General features: G+C 44.2%; 1 long non-coding RNA gene across 1 annotated transcript in view; it reads left to right on the top strand.

The window, feature by feature from the left end:
• Positions 1-18,306, top strand: part of LOC131819598 (uncharacterized) — a 182,913-nt gene that overhangs the window by 159,746 nt on the left and 4,861 nt on the right. The window contains exon 2 of the long non-coding RNA XR_009349252.1: positions 10,186-10,366. This is a non-coding gene — a long non-coding RNA (uncharacterized LOC131819598). The remainder of the gene's footprint in view (positions 1-10,185; positions 10,367-18,306) is intronic.

Here is an 18,306-nt window from a genome sequence, read left to right as displayed (position 1 = left end):
CCAATGCTTCTTGATATATAAGCTAAGATATTCTTCTGTTTTTCCACTTCTCTTCCTACTTTAGTATTTTTAGGTTATAAGTATCAAATAAGCCTCTCATTTCTTCAGTTTTCTTCCTTATTTTGTTTTTTTTCCCCCATATTTTATTTATTTATTTATTTATTTATTAGAGAAGGAGAGCACACAAGTAGGCAGAGTGGAAGGCAGAGGGAGGGGGAGAAGCAGACTATCCACTGAACAGGGAGCCTAATGTGGGACTCGATCCCAGGACCCTGAGATCATAACCTAAGCTGAAGGCAGATGCTTGACCCACTGAGCCATCCAGACCCCCTCCAGTCTTTTTTTTTTTTTTTTTTTTTTGATATTTTGTTTATTTACTTTGGAGAGAGAGAATGAAAGAGAGAGGGTACATGAGAGGGGGTAAGGTCATTGGGAGCAGGGAGACCGATGCAGGACTCCATCCTGCGACTCTAGGATCATGACCTGAGCCGAAGGCAGTTGCTTAACCAACTGAGCCACCCAGGCGCCCCAGTCTTCCTTATTTTAATGTCATTTGGATTCTGCTTGTATTTGCATTCTCTAAAGAAACAGTAGGAGCGACATATCATATTGGTTCTGTTCATTTGACAAAATGAGAGATACACAGGGAGAGAGAGAGACTTGTAAGGACATCAGCTCATGCAATTCTGGAAACTGAGAAGTCCCAAGATGTGCAGTTCGCAAGGTAGACACACAGGAGAGCCAGTGGGACAAATTACAGTCTGTTTTTAGTCCAGAGGCCGAAAAATCCCTTGTCCCAGCTCAGAAGAGTCAGGTGGAAGGCGATCCCTCTTATTTGAGAGAGGACCAGCCTTTTTCTTCTGTTCAGGCCCTCCAGTGATTGGATGAGTGTCACCCCCGTTAGGGAGAGTAACTTGCTTTACTCAGCCTACCTGTTCAAACATCGATCTTCTCCAAAAACACCCTCACAGACACCAGGACATTTGGCCAAATGTCTGTCTCCCCTGCCCCCCAGTCGAGCAGATGCCTCAAATGAACCGTCGCTCTGCTTAATAAACAGACTCTCCCGAGCCAGAGCAAGATATGCCCCCTTCACCGGCAGAGCACGGAGCCCGACCACAAATATAATTTAACCCATCTTTCTCTCCGTCCAGTCTCATGAACTTCGTAAGGGCACTGTGAGAATTAGAGAACCATATGTAAAGTCGCGGGTGCATAGCACAGGATAAGGGCTCAAAGGAAGGATGCTGTGTTTTCAGTCGTCCTTAGTTAGATCTGGACAGATGCTCCTGTGCTGGTTGTGAGACCATATACAAAACAAGACAGCGAGTCTGCTTTCCAAGACCTGCCCCCTCCAGGTGCTTGTGTGGACGAGGGAGTGTTAATGCGGTTTAATGCCTTCAATTGGCAAATAATGGATCACCCTACCCCGTGGTGGGACGGAGTAGACGGTCTGGATGCACACAGAAATGAGACCAAGCCTCTTCCCTGTAGGAGCTCACCTTCGCATAGAAGAGATAGTCTGGTAAACAGATTAAAACAAAAAAAAAAGAAAGACAATGTGAAAAATGCTAATTAGAGATACAGAGAGTTCCCAGAACACAGAGGATGGAGTGACAAAATCCACCGGTGGCAAAATGAGGAGACTTTGATCTGGGTTTTCAAGGATGAGTATGTGCTCTCCAGAGAAGGAGAATAACAATTATTTTGCCTCTTATGTGTTAGACATTTTCATGTCTTTTAAATTTTCATGCATAAAATTTTTCATTTAATTTATTCCTAATGAGAACCCTGAGGAAATAGACATCGATACAGATGAAGACGCAGGCTCAGAGAGGTTAAACGACTGGCCCAAGTTTACCCAGCAGGGAGGAGTGAAGCCTAGATTTGAACCAAGGGTTTTCTTTTCTTTTCCTTTTTTTTTTTTTTTTTAAGATTTACTTATTTGAGAGAGAGATCAGGAGAGAAGGGCAAAGGGAAAGAGAGTCGTAAGCAGACTCTCAGGACTCCGTTTCATGACCCTAAGATCACAACCTGACCCAAAACCAGGAGTTGGATGCTGAACTGACTGAGCCACCCAGGGGCCCTTGAACCAAGGGTTTTCTGATTCAGTCCCCTGGAAGGGAAGGATTGCAAAGACATGGTGATATGAAAAGGCCTGGGCACACTTTGAACATGTTTTAGGAGCACATGACCCAAGGTCACATTGCAGGAAAATCTTTCTCTTTGGGGATATAGGCCCTGGTGATGGGGATAGAGAAATAGATCTGGAAGAAGGTGGCCAGTGGGTAGGTGGGGATGGGACCCAGCTGGGGCTGGAGTTGGCGGTAAGTAGGGGGAGTAGTGATGGTTGTCTGTCTGTCCATTTTTAGAGGTATGTTATGGGTGGAGGTCGAGTTTATAATGTTTGTGTTTATAATGATGTGTGTCGTGAAGAGTACAGGGCTCACACGGACCTTCTTTTGAACTCTGCCAATTACCAAGTGCATCACTTCGACAAGTGGCTCAGCCTCTTAAAGCCTCAGTTTCCCCCACCCTTAGAGTTTGGGTATTTTTATAGTATCCAACTCAAAGAGCCATTGACAGGAAAAGCAGACCGTGTATGTAAATTGCTAAACAACGTGCCTGACGTCTATTAATTGCTTGATAAGTGTAATTGTTATTATTAGCGTTACTCATTTTCTTGGCAGGGTGTAGGCCCGTTTTCCCAGTGTACCTATTTAGGGAGCTTTAAGGACAGTCATCATACATTCTTGACAGGGTCTCTGTGTGTATCTGTGCAATCACGTGCTTTGGATACAGCTGTGCTCTCCAAGGGCCCTTGGTAATTAATGCCAGGCTGCTGGTCTCCCAGGCTATTTCTATTTGTTCTGCTGTCTTGTAAGGCCTGCCTCTGCTACATAATCATTTTTGCAGCTCATCTTCCAGACCTATTAAAGCAAACCCACGTTCATCTGCGTCTGCAAGGCAGGTAGCCCTGAGAGCAGTCACTGTGGTCACATGCGACTCATCCCCTATGTACAGGGCCAAAGTAGCTAATGGGACCTCAGTGGTAACAGAGTACCGGTTTCCTGGATTGCGTTCGCCATGCCCTTGGTGTCATGCCCAGTGCTGAGTTCCCATGAACCTGCATGCAGATCGTGATATGGCCATCAACTGTGTGTCCTTGGGTTATTTCCTTAAATTCTCTGAATTCTGTTTCTGCAACTGTAACACAGGGATGGTATTCTCTATCTTGTAGGGAAGCTGTGAGTATTTGGATAATGTGTTTAGAATATTCAGCATCTAGTAGATTTTTAGTAAATGTAAGCAGTTAAGGTTGCTCTGCATATCCATACACTAGACTTTGAATTCCAAAGGAAAGGAACTATGTCCTGTTTCAAGGATTATTTATTTATTTGACAGAGAGAGAGAGCACAAGCAGCCAGAGTGGCAGGCAGAGGGAGAGAGAGAAGCAGGCTCCCAGCCGAGCAAGGAGCCCAATGCAGGACTCAATGCCAGACCCCGAGATCATGACCTGAGCCGAAGGTGGCCACTTAACCGACTGAGCCACCCAGGTGTCCCCTATGTCCTGTTAATATGTGTATCCCCAACATCTATCTCATTTGTACATATATGCATTTGTTGAATGAGTAATCAACTAAGTAATGTTGGAGTTATTTTCCCCCATTTTACAGATGAAGAAATGAAACTCCCAAGAGATTAGCAGGTTATCTAACAGGACAATCACCACGTGGAGGAGAAGGGATTTGAATTTGATTTCTGGAGGACTCCAAAGACCATGTTCAGACCTCTGAAACATCAAATTTGGTTCTTCTAGATTTGGGTGACAATTAGAATTTAGCATCTTAATCTCATTCAACTCCACTTTCTTAAAGTGATGTTAATAAGAGTAACATTTCCCAAGCATCTGTGCACCAGGGACCAAGCTAGATGTTTTATAAACATTACCTTATTGAACTTGCAAGCAAGCAACAAGCCCTGGATTCCAATTCCAGCTTCTTGAATAACAAGCTGATTTTTAAAATTCTCTTCCACACCTGCGTTTGCTTTAGCCAGAGATGTGGGCTCAACATGGGATGAATCTCTGAGATGAAGGATTGCTAGCAGACTTGTTACAAGAGCTCAGGCAGACAAACGCGGAAAGGCAGACACTAAATCAGAATCAACATATACGTGAGGGTCTCCTTGAGATGGGGTGGTTTCTCCCTCTCATATCCCACTAGGACATGGCTGATCTCCATTTACATGCCGGGTGATGGGTATTTCCTGAGGCAGAATAATTTATTTAAACCATCAGGTGCACAAATCAGATTTCAGTTACCATGAAAAGTACATTTTATATCCATTTCTGTAGAAAAGTTAGAGAGCACAAGCCTTGATTAACAATTCTCTCACCTGCACCACTGTTGTTATTTGAAAAAGTCCCAAGGAGACTGTGGCGGTTTTCCTTGATAGGAAGAAAGTCCTTGTCAAGTGCCGAGCTGCTCGGAGAGGACTCTAATTCAGGATAACTAAACTGCTTTGCACTGGCAATTCAGAAAGATAATTACCGGACATTGATTTACTCTGCTTCCTTATTAAAACAACTCTGGTTTTCGTGCAGGGTAGAAATGTACCCAACTAAAACTCTTGATTTTCCAGATTCCCTTGAAGCCAGGAGACATGCCTCATGCCCTATGATACAGATACAGCGGAGGAGGTCAAAAATAGTTTGCTGGGTAGAGCTTCCAGGAAAATTTCTTTCTTGATAAAAGGGGGAAGATGTCCCTTTACTCATTACTCTTACTGCTTCTCTGACTGTGGACACACACACACACACACACACACACACACACACACACACACACATTTCCTGCTTGATGTTACTTATATCGTGGCTATGGGGCCTGGGAGCAGAGCAGACCATGAAGGAAAGCTAAGATAGCTAGCTGCGGGGAAGCTTGAGAACTTGTGATCATTGAACCAAGTCAGGAGCCTTCTTGTTAGATGAAAGGAGAGACCTATTTGTTAATTGGCTATTGTACTACTTGTGGCTGAGAGCATTCCCATATGAATTATATGGCTTTACTGAGGCATGTCTTACAAGGCCTACCACTTAGAGGAGCCTTTCCTGGTTCCCAAATCACTAGGGTGTGTAACCTCGAGTAGGAGTAGGTGTTGAGGAGAACCCGGATCACCTGGCCCTCATTTCCTGCCCTGGCCTAAGAGTTTTATTTTGGGGTCTTTGAATGAACCTGAGTCTAAGGCGAGATTCAAGCTCTCTTCCTCCCTACATTATGCATCAGGGAGCTGCAAGGTCAGTGGGGCACAGACGGGGCCCGTGAAGGAGAACTCTGACAGTGTCTGGTATGGATGGAAAGCTTGGAGATACTTATCACCCTTTTAAGATATGTGACTTTCCCAGAGGGAAGGCACTTGGCTTTTTATTTGAGCTCTGAGGGTGACGGATCCAGAAACCAAGCAGTATGGTGGAATGTAGGCATAAGTAAACCTGATCATCTCTGAGGTGGATTCATCACCATAATCTTTGAAGAGTATGTGGAAGTTATTCCTTGCTCATATATCACAGTCCTTGCTTAGTATCGGAAGTTGGGTTTATGGAGGTACCTAAGCCAGTGAGAACCAGTATGTTAATTGGAGAACTTTAAAGGAAAACAAATGATGAAATGTGTCTGTTCTATACCACTGACTCTTAAATAGATCTGGTACATCTGTGCAAGGAGCTTTGGACCATTTGGAAGCCCTTTGGACCATTTGTAGAACCACCAAATACAGTTGTCTAGTTTGTGCACTGTGCAAAGCCAAGTGGTTCCAGTTGCATAAAATGATCATATGTGACAGCCTCCTGGGAAGTGCCTGGTGATTTTAACTATCTGTGATGCTCATCCCATCTTCTCTGGAAGCCACCCTCATTGCCTTGCTTTTTTCCTCTATTCCTATTTATTCATTCATCTTCTAATTCACAAATAATTTTTTGAGCCCCTGTTCTCTTCCAGACCCCTTGCTAGAGACTGAGAAAATGATGGTGAGAAACAAGCAGATGGGTCCTATTCTTATAGAGATTATGCCTAACCAAGAAGATAAATATTAATTAGTTACAGAAATAAATGTAAATTTGCAGATGTGATTAGCACAGAAAGGAGAGGTATTTCATCCTAGGAAAACTTAAAATGTAGTTTTCAGCTGGTTTTAAAAACCCAGGGATCACTTGAGCCGCAGTTTGAAAGACTAATGGAAGTTACTGGGGCAAAGAGAAGGAAAAGCAAAGAGAAGGAAAAGGTGAAGGAACAATAATAATAGCATGTTCACAGTCCTGTGGTCAGAAGAGGTTTGCTGAGTACCAGGGACTGAGAGGAAGCCAGTGTCACCAGTGTGGTGTTGGAGAGGCTCACTCTAAACTTAATGCAGCCATCTGGTTTTGAAAACCTTTTTGGGCCTACTTCTTGCCAACTACCGTGGTGACGCCTCCATCTTACCTCTTTCACCTCACCCTCATCAGAGCCCCCATCGTCCAGCTCAGTCAAGTGACCCCAGAGGATGGGGCCTCACCTCTCACCTGCCCTTGAGATTCACAGGATGAGAAGCTGGGATGTAGCCACAGCACTCTTCTACTCCCCGTTATCCAAAGAACCCAGGGCTCTCCAAGCAAAATATTACTCCTGCAGATGGGACCAGATGGACCGTCCAGATACTCTCCATTTGCCATCTCAAGTAAAACACTAAGATGCTACGAAAATAAGCCTGGCTTTTCCACTCTTGCTCCGTATCTCAGCACGCGGACCTCAAATTACTTCCATTGCCAATCCTTTCAGAAAATGAACAGTTGAAAGAGCCAGGAGGGAAAGGAGGTGGGAAAAAAGAACACATGGGCTCTTTCTTAAGAAATCAGAAGGGCAGTGGGCGGAGGAAAGGCCTATGTTCGTTCCATCGTCTTGGCATGGCGGTCAAGAGCATGGGCTTTGCTGGAACCAGGTGCTCATCCCAGCTGTGCTACTTTCTCTCCATGTGATTCTGGGCACAGCCTTCTACTGCTCTGAGTGTGTTTCCTTGACTCCTAAAAAAAAGGATAACTATACTTACATTCGAGAGTTGCTTTGAAGATGAACTTAGATAACACATACAGCACTTAGGCATGCGGTAGGTACATTGTCAGTGATCGTCGCTGTTCTTATTTTACCATTAACAAGTATAAGGAACAAAAAGGTAGACTTGCACTTACCAGAGCAGAAATTATAAAAAAAAAAAAAAAAATTTGCTGGAGCTCATTAAAGATGATAAAACAATCTTCTGGGACTGTCAGCATTTTGGATTTCAGACGTTGAAATATCAACAGGATGACCATCTGTCAGGGGTGTTGTAGAGATTTCTACTTTGAGCGTCCTTCTGTGAGGGATGGTAGAGAATGGGCATTTTATTAAATCATTAGGGATTCTCCTTAGCTACCAGATGCTCTGAAGTTTTACTACTGTTCCAAGAGTTTACTCACACACTGATCTTTGGAGATAGGTAGGCGTCATTCCTTCTGTCTGTCTTATGAGATAAACCTGAAAGTTCCAGATGATAGCATTTCTTGGGCTGGTGAAAGATCCTCTGACTTTTTAATCTGATGTTGTTTCAAACCTCTGTTGATGGGGATGATGTCCGGTCAAAAAGTCAGCTCTTCTTATGCCCAGAACATGCTCCCATTATCTCAGTGTCATTGGGAGGGCCTGAGCTCTTCTGGCAGACAGATCTGGGTTTGAGACCCTCTGTGCTGGCTGTGTGACCTTGAGTACATTGTTTACTGTCTCTGATCCCTATTTCCTCATTTATTAGAAAATGATATCTGTACATGAGTACTGTGGTTCGGGGAAGGTTTAGAGGTAATGTCTACATAGCACCTAGCATAATATCTGACATAGCGTTTGGACGTTTAGACCCGGAAACTGGAAATTGTAACAGTAAACCCGATAATAATAATTACTACTACTGTTACTGCTACTCCTTATTCAGTTTATTTTTTAAGCTATAAAAAGAGCTGCTCCGTTTGAAACAGGCAGCCACAGAGAAAGAATATCCTCCACCGAGTCGGGGAAGGAATGCCGTGGAGAGATGCGAAAGACTTGATCTGCAGAAGTTTTGGGCTGTGTGAGTGTGTGTGTGTGTGTGTGTGTGTGTGTGTGTTTATAAAAGTGGCAGCCCTAAAAAGAAGTTACAAGAGTAGCTACCAGGGGAGAAACTGATCACAAAGCCAAGTGTAAGCAAGAATTATGCTTTTCTTCTGTGCTACGGCAGTGCGCACTCTCTAGGGGCTGGTTTTCATTTGTAATCTGAGTAACTCAGTCGAGCTGCAGACAGCCAACCTTGCATTGATTGGGAACTCTGCAGGGGAGCTCAGGCACCAGCATACCCAGGGACCGTAGTTTCGCTTATTAGTTATCACTCTCCACAGTAAGAGTGTGTGTGTGTGTGCGCGCGTGCGCACGCACTAGCATCACACTAAGACCGTTATTTTACGTCTTTTTGGGACCTAGTGGAGAGAACTGCTGATCCGAGCTCTGTCCAAATGTGACTTCTAGCAGCAGAAGGCCACGTCCAAAGGGTGACCCCAGTCCTCTGTTAAAGTGCCTGCTTGAGAAAGCTCAGTGCTGCGGAGGGATTTACTGTTTGTCCCTAGCCAACACCTGAAATAGGTCCCTGACCTTTCTTCCTTAGGCAATCTACCAAAAAGGTCTTATAATTGCGAATATATATCTCTTAAAATTCAAGTGTTTTCCTTAAGGACCTGAGAGCCTTTCATTTTGAATGCAGTGATCAGAAGGATAGGACTTCTGTCTCCCAGTGTCTGCAGGAGAGAAACCGGACCTTGATGACTGCCAGCCAGCAGACACAGCCCTTTGCATTTACCTGACCAGCCCTTTGTAAATTTCCTCTTCTCTGACTCAGCTGAGCCCCCCACTTTCCTCCCACTCACCTTCCCTTTAAAACGCCCAAATCATCTCTGCACAAATGGAGCAGAGTCCCGCTTTTCCCCCTGCTATCAGTAGTTATCAAATAATATAGAAAATTAAATCTGTTTTCACCACTTCAATTAATGTCCAGTTGTGTCTATCCGGGCCTTGGAAAGGCTCTCATAGGGCAGGGTGGATGCATTTCTCTGATGTCTGGTCGCCGGCAGAGGGTCAAGGGAGGTTTCTCTTCTTTCTTTCCTTCCTCCCAAATGAGAGACTGCCCCATCCCCTTGTTGCAGCGCCTGGATATTAAGACAATGGGCATAAAATGGGAATGATAACCATACCTGCTTAACGAAGCTGTCTTGAGGATTAATTAAGTTAATAGAGCTAATTGACCTGGAGAAACAGCATTTCAGACTCCTCACCGTTCCCTTGGAGGCACTATGGATTCCAGTAGTCTCCTAGAAGTCTTACAGCTCTCAGGCCATCCTCTGGGGATGTTAGGGAATGTTCTTGGGGGAAGACGAGAGACACAGTGCAGTTATTTTATTGAGTACTTAAATATATGCCAGGTATGGGGCAGGAGACTGTACTTCCTTTACCTTGGGCAGGTCTTCAACAGAACTCCTGTTTATAAAGTAAGGGGTTGAAGTGTTGGCAGTTTGGCCACAAGAATGTATCTCTTCTCCCTCCTTAAATTTCACTGGAGAGGTAGCAAAAAAGGAAGGGAGGGAGGGAAGAAGGTATTATCTTACAAAGACAAAGAGCACAGGAGAGGAGAGCAGACCATGAGAGATTTAGGTGGATTCTGGGAAGTGGAAAGCAGGAGTTGATGAGTGACATCGACAAGAAGAGATGCGAGCAGAGCAGGCTTTCCGAGGCCCAGGCTACTAGGGAAGGTGGGAATGAGTTGGGATTTAGAAGCTTTATATGGATCTTTGACTCTCCAGGTCCCCTGCCGCTCTCCTGACACAGTCAGACAACCACTTCTCCTTCCACCCCTCACCCCTGCCACAGAAGTGGGATTTTTGTATTAATCCAGGAGACATGCCCAGGACTCTTGGGCTCAACAAAGACAGCAGACAGTTGAAAAGAGAAGTGAGTCAACCCTAAGGTCCCTCAGCTCTCTTCTCCTCACCCAGAGGCCATCTGGAGAAAGTGACAGGTCGATGAGGAAAGATATCAAGGTACTAAAATATTGTGGTTCTCAAATGAATAGGCTGACTCCCTGCCTTCTCGTCCTACACAGAATTTCGTCAGGCAGCTCCCTGCCCTCACATGCATGGAACTCACAACGGCTTCCTAGAGCCTTGATCTTCAATCTGACCACCACCTCTGTGCAGGAAAGGTCCAGTCTGAAAGAGGAAGACCCAAATATGCGAGAAACAAGGCAAGCACAAGAGAAATCTGCAGTATTTCAATATGTGGAGGTAAGTATTAGAAGAATCAGCTCAGGCAGTGGAGAGTGGCTCCCTGGGGAGCAGGTTCAGGAAGAGGGAGGGGTGAAACTGCAGATTTTCATTCTAAGACTTTCAGTACTCTTTGATTTTTTTTCAATGTGTATATTTGGCAAATATAAAATTTAATTTTAGGATAATAATCTTACAAAGAAGAAATGTTACCATTGAACAGAGGAGTAAACTGAGCCTCAGAGGGTAAGGTGACGTGCCCAGGTAAATCAGAGAAGCAGATTCGAGCCCATAAGTGTCCATCTTAGCACAACAGGATGTTTCTGTTTCTCAGGAGCAGTTCCTTGCTTGCTACATAAAAATCAGTTAAAGAAAACCAGCCTCTGACAGATAATATTCCCCTTATGAGCCTCCTATGAAGTCAGTTAGAGGGAGCCGGGTGTGCAGTAAACCCTTCGAGTCCCTCATTAAGGCAATGAGACTGGGGGCCGTGGGCTACTCCCTGCATGATTCCAGGCACGATGTGGCCAAGACGGTTATTGCTGCAACTCAATATGGTGGCCCCCGAGGACTGCCCCGGAAGACAGCAAGGAATGAGAAACCCACGGCCTTAAAATACATTATTGATGTCTGACTGCACTGGGAACTGGGGAGTTTGAAGGCATTCTTTTAGAGTTTGTTTGCTGTTTCTTTCTTTTCTTTCTTTCTTTTTTTAAAAAAATCTCTTTCCCTTTAAAATAAATAAATAAATAAAATGGGTTCCATGCCAGAAATCCAAATCTCTATAAGCATTACATTGTTTCAAGCATTTAGCAGGAGTTTCTGTAGTTTGGGCTGCCCCGAGAAATGCCAACTGCTTATTTTCTGTGCTGCCATTAAAGTCAGCCATGCAGGGCTGCTCTGAGATGCAGCTCTATGTTTATAAATACAGACAAATTAAGAGGGAGAAAGATCAGAGAACTCAAGTACAGTTGGGACTGATATCGGGGAATCTGAAGATTGGAGGCTTCCATTATCTCTTTTCATGGAAAGCACCCTTAGCCAGGCCAATTTGGAACACTGGAAGTTCTTTTTTCAAAGGCCATGTCCTCTCAGAGGCCTCCTCTGACTGCTCACCTACCCAACAACCACGAGATAGCTTAGGTGGTTAGCTCTCAGCTTCTGTGGAAGCCCCCTCTAACTGTTAGCACTAACTGTTTAAATCGAATCGTTGGCTTATTTTACCAGCTTCCTTACCTGATCATGTTTGCAAGGGGAGGGACTGTGCCTTTCTTGTGACATAGAATCGCTCATCACCTGGCAGGTTACCTGGCACACAGTGGCCTTAATAATATTTCGTGATAGGCCAAAGGAATGGAATGTTGTAACTCAACACTACATTCTCCCAAGAGATTTTTTTTTTTTCCATTTTTCTGAGTGGTAGGGTCCACCTTCCCATCCTGACTTAGAATAGCTGAAACGTGACATTCACGCAGACCACAGTCTTTTTGCTGTCATTAAAAAAGCAATCCTAGACAATGTACGTGCGTAAAGCATGCAGAATCTAACACATGTTAGAATGACTGACACAGTTGCAATCTGGAGAACAGTCACCACTCCCTGAGTTGATGCCACTGAACCTTTTTTCTGAATGGATCTTGTGTGTGTGTGTGTGTGTGTGTGTGTGTGTGACAGTATCCAATCTCTCAGCTTTCCAAATCTTAAAATTAATCATGAAGTTTCTCTGCCCTGCCTGACTTAATTCTACATTAAGCTGAGTGTACCAGGACCTCTGTTTTGATATGTCTTTGATCCTGTCCGTTTTCACCGGCCTCAGGTTTCAGCCATTGAGAAGGGAGTTTAATTGTTCTTGTTGACTACCATCTTGTTCCTCTCCTCTTCTCTGTTTTTCCTAAAATAACTAGAACACTAAGTTGTTAAAGCATACAAGTCACAGTGGAGTTTAGCCTAGGCAAAAGGTTGTGAAGCTAACTTTTTCATAGCTGAGATGCCAAAGAAACTAAATAGTGCCCTAACATGGTTGAGGAGAGGAATGGCTGGCTTTCCAGATTATTGTGAGCCTCCCACAGCTCCTCGTGGCTGCAGTGAGACCAGGACGTAAGAACTGCAAGGTGTTTTGGTGGATGTACGTTCTGACCACCTCATTTTATAGTTCAAAGGCTCGCAGACGGGAAGTGAGTCACCCCTAAGTCAAGCAAGTCTCTTTCAGCAATTGGAGAACTAATTTGGGAATGGGAATAATATTTAAAAATATTAATTACTTGTTTTCATCTTCTACCACAAGAATCGTGTTCCCAGAATGCCATTGTACCAATAAAGCCCCAGGGAAAATGAGAAAAAAAAACCCTTTTTTAACCTCAGAGAAGAATAGGATAAAATTTAAGTGAAATTCTCATAAGACAGGAAGGGTAGAAATCCCTCCTTTTTCTTTTGGCTCAGAATGGGTTCAGCTTATTAAGAGAGGCTATTGGGAGACACATGGATCCTTCCCTTCTCTTTCAGGATCAGGCGTGGAGATAGGTTGGGATTTGCGGACTTGACTCCTTCCAAGTTGCCCCTATATTAAAATGGAAACTTCGATACCAAGGTGATAGATAGGTCCATAACAAGATTGCGAGGAAGAGGGGGAGAGACAGACACATAGAGACTCAAATACCATTCCCAAGTGCTACTGGAGTCCCATGTCGTATAATGAACCAAGAAATTTCCCTGTACATCAAGATGAAAGAGGAAGAGGGTAGATAAGAGTTTCTTATCTAGGAAGCTTCCAGGGTGAGGAAATGACCGTGCTACCAGGGGCCACTGTGTAGGATTCCTGGAGCTTGGGACCACGCTGAAATCAAGTATATCCAGCCCAGTATGGTCGAGTCAGAATCTGGGTTCTGAAGAAATGAGAAGACAGTTTCCCGAATTCAGCAGCCCTAGACTTCTCTGTCAGGTCCTGATCGGTGATTGGTGACCAGTGACCAACCGGGCACAGTGCAGGGGAGCAGAAATACAGAGGCACCCAGGGTCATCTTCTTCCCCTCTCCCTAGTGCCCAGAATCTCTCAGGAATGATCAGGACGAGAGGAAGGAAATTGGGAAGATCACATTATCCTTTAAAAAAAAAAAAAGGAAGTTAGTTAGTTTGAGTTTCCTATAATAATTGTTTACATTATTTTTTAAAAGATTTTTTTTTATTTATTTGACAGAGAGAGAGATCACAAGTAGATAGAGAGGCAGAGAGAGAAGGAAGCAGGCTCCCTGCTGAGCAGAGAGTCCTATGTGGGACTCGATCCCAGGACCCCGAGATCATGACCTGAGCTGAAGGCAGCGGCTTAACCCACTGAGCCACCCAGGCGCCCAATAGTTGTTTACATTATTGAATAGGGCCAAGCTTACTGTGTTTTGGACTAAATTTAGCCCCCTACTTCCATTTACCTACTGATCTACCAAAGGAAGGTGGGAGTTCTTAAAGAATGTGAGACTAGTCATAGAAGATAAGTAAGGTACACTTTTCTTTACATACCTCAATGTCATGGGAGCACATTTGCGACCCAGTTACAAGTTTTCTGTGCTATTGCTCAGCTTTCTCTCTGCTTTAATTAAGTCTGGTGCCAAAGGCAGGTGTTAACTCAAAGACTTGACTTACTGGTGAGCCATGGGTATCTTATGGTGTTTGGAAAAGGAGAAAAGTAGAAAAGGGTCACTGATTCAGCCTTTTTGTGAGTGATGCGCTCTTTCTCTTCCATGAGTAGTGGTCACGATGGGCAGTTCAGCAAAGCCTTTTCTTCCTAGTTGAAAGACAAGTTCACGTTTCCTTACAATGATATCACTCAATGTCACTGCCATAGCAGAATGATAGCATTGTTCTTCAGTTAGAGGGGGATTTAAAGATTATTTAACCAAACCCCTTTGTCTCATAGGTGGGAAAAGAAAGCAAGGCTTTGTGAGATAAGGTCATTTTCCCATGATCACAAAGAAAGTTAGTGGCAGAAGCAAGGCCAGAACTCATGTGTCCTAAGTCCTAGTGTTCTAGACCAGTCTGCCCTATACTTCGCAACCTTCCCTGTACTTAAGAGATCTTACCAAAAGAAAAAAACCATCTGGTACACACAAATGGAAGCATTTGCCACTGATGGACAAGAGGCTGAACTTGGATGGTTTTGGGGAAATTTGGAACTGTCTGACCTCTGAGGCTCAGTTCCATACACTTTTCCCTTGAGCTCAGGCATATCCAAAACTTGATGGGAGGAAGAAGTAGCACAGTCACTGGAACTTGCAAAATTCCAAGAAAATAGTGACATGTGGATGGCAGGAATCACAGTGTTCTCTTTCTTCTCGAACGGAATCCACAGGATGCCAAAAAGACAAATGCATTTTTTTCTCCTCCAAATTATTCCTCCTACAAATGCTAAGTATCTCCATCTGGGAGACATTTAACATTTCAAGCAGCTCTTGCTGATCTGTGGGAGGAGTAGCCACATATCAACCGCCTCCCCAGAATAACTCCCCTTATTGCTGCAGGAGCTGCCAAGATCCAGCCCAGACAGGAGAGAAACAGTGTGTCTGGGAGGCCCCAAGTTAGACAGCAAGAACAACCGAACCCCTCATCTGAGGCCGTCCACGCTTCTGTCTTCAGAGGTGTGTTTCGATGAGGCAGAGTGCAAATGTCATTGCCTCACTCTCCTGGAAGGATGGGATTCCAGAAAGAATTTCATCCGTGATGTTCCCCCAGATGACAGTCTCATGTTTCTTCTGACACCTTAAGTTCATTCAGATACTTACAGGAAATCACATACATTTCCTGATAGGCTGAGTGAAAACACGACTCATAAAAGATGGCAGTGATGGGAATATCTGAGTTCTGAGTAAGATCCAAGAACTTGTCTTTACCACTACCCCTTCTGCTCTGCTTCAATTTGCCAAGTCCAGCCATGGGGGAATGAACACCAGACTAACATCTCCAGGCCACTAATCCTGCACTTATCCATTTGCCCACTCTCTGTTTGTTATCTACAGTGCGGTGGTAGCTAAGAGGGAGCCAAGCGTGGAGGAGACACATGGGTTCTATCATCACAGGGTGCATCCGTTAATGGGGAAGGTGTGTAAAATATGCCCACACTGGGACGCTTGGCTGGCTCAGTCAGTTAAGTGTCCAGCTCTTGATTTCAGCTCAGGTTGTGATCGCAGGGTCATGAGATCAAGCCCTGTGTTGGGCTCTGTGCTGGACATGGAACCTGCTTAAGATTCTCTCTGTCACTCTCCCCCTCCCAACTCACCCGTGTGCAAGTGCATGCACTCACTATCTCAAAATAAACAAAATAAAATATATCCAAAGGTATCACTAGACAGGTAGAATGGTATGGGAAGTCCTGATAAAGGATTGTAGGCACTGGAAGAAGTCATTGCTAGCTGGAAGCCAGGGAGTCTTTATGGCGTCCGTGGCATTTGTCCTAAGACCTTTAAGGAAGATTAGAATTTAAATGTGTAGAAATTGGTTGAGTAAAGGACATCTCAGGTGCATAGAACAGTTTGAACAAAGGCAGCTCGGGTCATAAAGGTGTCCTAAAGCTGGACTTCATTTACTCCTTCCTGCCTTCCTTCATTCAGTGGAAGTGTCATATCCTCAGCCCGGAGTACGCCCAGGGTCAGAGAGCTAGGACCCGGGCATATTAAGATGCATAAAACATGACAAGAGTTGGACCTAGTGGGTGAATCAGAGAAGGTGAGGAGAAAGTGCAGTGTAGGACAGCAAGAGCAAAAAGCGAAAGACCGCAGGAGACTGGAAGAACAGAGGCGGGCACTTGCCTCCGGCAGGAAAGGCCAGGAAAGACTTCCTCCTGGGGAGGGAAGCAGAACCAAACACCAAAGATGGAAGGAGAAGTACGTTTCAAGGAGCCCTTGGCTCGGGCACAAGCTCTGCAGTCAGACTAGGGGGCAGCATGCCAGGTGGGTAGGTGGCGAGAGAGTGGAACCTGACCAAGGTGTTTGCATTTTCTTAGCACAGGAGTTCCTCCATCCATTCCTCTATTTATGCCAGTGCCGTGGAAACAGCAAGGTTGTTGATTCACACCACTTCCGCGAGTCCCGCTGGCAGCCGGTGACAGGTGCGAAGGTCTAGTTCTGCAAACATGCAAAGCTACAGTCTACCCCCTTGTTTGTCGGTATTCCCTTCCCATTTTATGCTGTTGGTTCTCTTTCCTCCATGTGTGGTTCTCAGTCACCAGTGACTTCATTGAGAACAGGAAGGAAGCCCTCGGAGCAGCCAACACAGGGCTGAGCCACATAGTAGATGTTCAGTGTGTACCTGATGGCATACTGGGCTTGGGGCGTGCATGTGTGTGTGCGCGCACGTGTGTTGCTGAAGGCGTGCTACATGTGTGAGTCTCTGTGGGCTGAAATTCAGGCTGGTTCTTATACTTGACAGATTAAAATATTTCTCCAGCTTTTATCATCATTGCTGATGCTTTCTTTATATATGCGATTCTTTGTTCTCTCCTGTAGGAATGATACTTTATTGTCCAGGAAGATAATCTTCTGAAAGAGAGACATTTTCAGGCATGTGTTTATATGTGGTCCGCATCAGTGACTGGCCACCTGAACACCTGTCACCAGATGGTTTAAAAAAAACATATATATATATATATATATATATATATATATATATATGTGTGTGTGTGTGTGTGTGTATATATATGTATGTATGTATGTATATATCTCTCTTTTAAGTTGTGGGGGAATTGTGGTATTTGGTAAGTCCCTGTGTATCATTTAAAGGAGAGAAAGTATGACTTTGTACTAAATGATTAAAAGTATTCTTGAGTATTAAAGAGAAAGAAAAGTTAAAAATAAGGCATCTGGTGTTGCTGTTAATATGATGCTGTATCTTTGTTTTCTTCTCTGGATGTGGATGTCAATGTGTGCTTTCGAAAATTAGGATTGGATGCTTAGATACTGACTTCCAGGATGCATTTTAAAATGATATAAATAGCATGTAGACTTTAAATCCAATTATGTGAACATAATTTTTAGAAGCTGCATAGTCTGACAACCCAAGTCTTGGGGGGAGAATGGGCATTTATCCAAATATGCCACAAATAAATATGGAATTTCTGCTTTGGTAAGCTGCAAAGGAGATGCTCTTAGGAAAGAGTAGCTGGTAGGGGATTTGACCTGGAGATCAGGCAAAGCTTCCACAAGAGGCTGAGGAATGTTTCAAATCTACATGATAATTCCAAGCTATCACCAGGCAGGGATGGGACAGAGATGGCCCAAGAAGGGATTCTGCGCCAAATCCCGCCAAAGGGTCTTCCCAACAGAAGACCCTTTGGGGGATTTCTGTTTTCTACCTGATTTTCACTACTATTTGTAGGTCTTTACATTGCTTCTGGCCATCTTATTGAACTTTTTGGACTTCTGATTATTTTCCAGTTGACTTGACTGTGTTTTCTAGAGCTACGGTCTTATCACTTGTGACTCGGCCTGATAGCAGTGGTGATTTCAACCTTTGCCATGTGTCAGGCCCCATGCTAAGGGCTCTGTCTGTGACTGCTTGTGGAATCCTGACTGTCCTTTATGGGGCGGGTTCACTGCTCTCAGACACAGGAAACCAACGGTCATACCAGCCAAGTATTTACCACAGTTGCTAGTAAACAATGCAGCTGGGATCCAGACCCAAGTCTAACCCCAGTGTGTGTGTGTGTGGGTGTGCGCGTGCGTGCACGTGCATGTGTGCAATCTGGCATTAAGCCAACCTTTTAAAAAAAATTTAACCTTTTTAAACATTTATATTTGATTCTGTACCCTTATACGAAAAGTCAAAGCATTCAGGAATTTCTATTTTATTAAATAGGGAATTATATTTTTATTGTGGAAAGAATGCATAACCTGAGAGCTACCTTCTTAACAAATTTCTAAGTGTCCAATACCATGCTGTTATCTGTAGGCACCCTGTGGTCCTGCAGATCTCCAGAACAC

The sequence above is a fragment of the Mustela lutreola genome, chromosome 17 (genome assembly GCF_030435805.1).
Source record: "Mustela lutreola isolate mMusLut2 chromosome 17, mMusLut2.pri, whole genome shotgun sequence".
Taxonomy (NCBI): domain Eukaryota; kingdom Metazoa; phylum Chordata; class Mammalia; order Carnivora; family Mustelidae; genus Mustela; species Mustela lutreola.
Note: the sequence above shows the minus strand (reverse complement) of the source record. Positions and strands in the feature narration are given on the sequence as shown.